The 4,044-nt window shown below is 30.8% G+C and overlaps 1 long non-coding RNA gene across 2 annotated transcripts; it reads right to left on the reverse strand.

Moving 5' to 3' along the window:
* Positions 1 to 312: 312 nt before the first annotated feature.
* LOC105763644 (uncharacterized) lies at positions 313 to 3,714 on the reverse strand. 2 transcript variants are annotated; one of them, XR_001124354.2, is made up of 4 exons: positions 3,244 to 3,714; positions 991 to 1,155; positions 747 to 853; positions 313 to 650 (listed from the first exon to the last, which is right to left on the reverse strand). It is a non-coding gene; the product is annotated as an uncharacterized LOC105763644 (long non-coding RNA). The 2 variants fall into 2 exon arrangements; XR_001124355.2 differs by having other exon boundaries at positions 751 to 853; positions 3,244 to 3,712.
* Between the last annotated feature and the right edge of the window lie 330 nt (positions 3,715 to 4,044).

Raw genomic sequence — 4,044 nt, forward strand, 5'->3', positions numbered from 1 at the left:
TTAAATATATTATAATTAAAATATTTAATTTAATAAAATTCTTAATAATTAATATTCTTATATGAATTTACTCAAATCATAATATATGATACTATAAAAGATAATTTGAAATTATTAATATTAAATATATTTTAATTAAAATATATGATTTAATAAAATTTAAAATAATTATAACTAATAAATTATCTTATATGAATTTGTATAATTTAAAATAATTATTATTACATATAATTTAATAATAATATATAATTTCATAAAATTATTGATAATAATTTTTCTTATATGAATTTATACAATTTAAAATAATTAATATTAAATATAATTTAATAATGATATATAATTTCATAAAATTCTTAATAATAAAATGTTCTTATATGAATTTACTAAAATCAAAATATAACTTGAGAATTATATTCTGCATAAACATATTAGAACAGCAGTTGTCGGCTCACTAGTTCTTGTAAAAACCACCCAAGAGAGAGCGAGCGAGATGAGTGGCATGGCCAAAACAAAAATGTCATGTATACACACACCCAAAGTCTCCACGTCAGAAGGTCAAAGGAAAGACAGTTCAATTTCTGTGTTATTGCCAGCCATTCTTCATCGTATTGAACCTCATAAGGTCCTGGATCATATTAAATATCAACAATCTAAAAGATCAGAGAAAGCCAGAATTCATTAATTAGCTTCCAGCAAAGACCAAAAGAAAGAACCTAAACGAAATGGTCAAAACTTATGTTAGATACCTACAAGAACTTGCGCCCTGGAAGGCAATTATCGAGTGCAAGAAATTTTGTCGCTCGACCACCCTCTTCATGTTCAACAAGAGTGGTGAATTTGCAGTGCAAGTAAGCTGAAAACCAATAAAATGGTTTGAATTTTTTGAGCAGCTGAGCAACCAGGAATGGTCAACAAGAAAACTGAATACGCTTGATATGAAGATTTTCATTTTTTCACATATATGCATTTCCACCAATCGGTTATAATTACCTCATCTTTGAATTGTTTTTTTGTAGCGAACAAGTTGTTGCCAGTTCCCATAATTAGTGCTGCTGAGCGGCCAATCGTGTGAAAGGAAAATTTAAGTCGGTTCCTCTAGGTGCATGAGCTTGTGAACATCATACTCCCAGTTATAAGATGGCCTTTCATGGTGTCCTGCTCAAGGAAAAGCTAATTCATTTCAGTTTCAAAGCTTCAACTCTCCACCCTAAATAAGAATCAATATAACATATCTGACACTCGCTTGCAGTAAATAAACAATTACCATTAAAAGAAATCCAGAATAAACACAAAATAGACAAGTAAAAGAACTTCAAACCCAACCTAAACAATAATTACTCTCAAAACTGCATATGCTTATTGATGCTGTCACTGAGAGTTATAACAAATATTTCTTTGGGGACGTTGGGAGAGAAATATATGAGTTCTTTTGGGGTGATTTTGCTGACTGGTATGTAGAATGTTCTTTTATAATCTACTTTCTGCTAATAGAACGTAGTTCTATTGTTTTATGCCATTAAGTTCTGGATTTTATGCCATTTACAGATCATGAAAACTGAAAAGTAATGGAGTTTATGCTGTTGTTATATAGCACATAATGCCCTTTTTTTCTAAGGTTAAAGTTGTAAAATTCATTTGGTGGATAGTTTATTGTTATCATTACTAGAATTCTATTGTAAGTTGGATCAGTATGTGCTGTTGACACATACATGAAATACCTGTCATGGTTGTATGTTTTTTGCAAAAAATACTGGTATAAACACAGTGAATACTCCACCTATCCAATAATTAATAAAATATATGTGCCATCGAAACAGTATAAGTTCCTTTGCAATGCCATCGAAAGAAGCTAAACATATGTCACAATAGCAACCAGTAGAAAATAACAAATCAACAAGACAAATGCTTAGAAATACAATGTAACAGACAGTGAACAGAAAAATGGAAGTGAGAAAGAACAAGTGCATCTGCATGTGTGTTGCAGTGGGAGGAGAATGCACCATGCATCACAACAAGTAATAGCTCCAATACAACAATAGGAAAGGGATATGTAATGTTAGATGGTAACGCCAAAAAGAATACTCCGTAAGACATTTCTTCTACTTCAATAGTTGAGAAGTCTATACTCCGTAAGACATTGTAGTGAATGTAGCTGACGGTAACAATTACATCTGGTGTAGCATTTAAAATATTTGATGAAACACAAGGCTGAGACTCTACTAACCATTTACATCTGGTGTAGCATTTAAAAATCTTGGTTAGCCTTTGACCTTATATCATTAAATTTTAAAGAAGAAATGTGATCACATCAACAAGCTTATCTTAGTAGGCCACTTCATACATAATCAAATAGAAGCATAGAGAAGAGAAACAGAACCATCAATTAGTTATGCAGATCACATAAAGAATAAAATTGTTTTGTAATTTGTTCAAAAAATGAAATAATGAGACCTGAAGCCAATATTTCAAAAAAGATACTTAAACTAGTGAACATATTATGGTTGAAATGCGAAACTATAATGTCTTTTAATCTATGAACTGAAAGGTTAAATTTAAAAACTGTTTTAGCATGCTCACAAAAAGTTTTGTTTTCCAACACTAATAAAGAGAAGGCTCAATTCTCCATTAAAATTAATCAAATAACACAACTTAATCTTGGGGTATTTACAAAGAGACTACATATCACAAAATTCTCCTCTAATAAAATAAAGTTAAAAAGAAAGAAAAGTAGCAACCGAACTCGTTGTTTTTCTCCTTTGTTGCTTTACTTTATAACCAAATTTTGAGCTTAAAATTGTACAAACCAATAAATATTTCACTGATTCCAAATTTCATAACACAATTTAGGAATTTAACTTCAATGAGTAAAAAACTACAATGTAATTTATCTCTTTTTATGCAACAGAACCTATTGTAAATCCAAAAAATGAAAACCCAGATTTCCAAAACCACAAGTTTTTATCGCCCCAACATCCCCCATCTCAAAAGTTTCCAGCTCAAAGGCAGTTATTCCAAATTACAAAGCTAAAACAACTACAAAAGCACTACAAAACTAACTGCATGACTTGCAGACATTAAACAATTATGCCAAAGCACACAATCTAGCATTCAATTGCCAAAATCAGTTCTGATTGAAATGAAAATACAAGCTTAAATCAACTACAAATATAGTAATGAGAACTATTCAACAATAAACGAATAAAACAAATAGAACAAAATTAGAAAGAGAGCGAGAGGATATACCCAGTTCTCTGTTCAAGGATAGCTGGAAATTGCATCTTCAAGTAAGTGCAGGTGCAGATTCCGAATAGCACTACCGTTAAGAATGAATGGAAATTGAAGAGTGCCGACTGAAAGCGCACATCAGAAAATTAATTGAACATATAAATAAAAATGAAAAAAGAAAAGCTTACGAATCCATGACGATGGCGATCAATCACAACCTAAAAATTGAATTTATTTAATTTTATGGGATTCTTTTCCCAATATTTTCTATTTAGGATATGAATGGAGCAACAGGGAAGAAGTAATTTAGCTGAGCGGGGGGATGATGAACAAAAATACCGATGGAAGAAGAAGCAGAAATCTATGAGGACAGAAAAAGGAAACAAAAATAAGAAATGGGTAAGGATTCTCTAATCGGCGCTGGATGGGGGAATACCTATTACGGGAACGGGTGTATTAGGCAAGGAGCAGATTTGGGACGTAATGACAATACAACCAACCAAACAACGGATTAAAGGGGGATTAAGTAGGGCCCACTGATTAGGGGTGTATTGGCAGCCAATACACCCAACCAAACATGGTGTAAGAGTTAAATTATTAAACTTTTATATTATCACTAATAAAAAATAAAATAATTAAATGATAATATTAAATTATTATTTTATCTCAAATTAATTAAATTCATAAGAGATAATAAAAAAAGAGAGTTTAAATTATTGTAGAACTATTGAATGAAGAGCAATTAAATTCTTAACTCTCTTTTATTCAAGTAATTGACATTATAAAAAGTGGGGTTACCCCAAGTCATTCTACACATTC

This window comes from Gossypium raimondii, chromosome 12, assembly GCF_025698545.1.
Source record: "Gossypium raimondii isolate GPD5lz chromosome 12, ASM2569854v1, whole genome shotgun sequence".
Lineage (NCBI taxonomy): Eukaryota > Viridiplantae > Streptophyta > Magnoliopsida > Malvales > Malvaceae > Gossypium > Gossypium raimondii.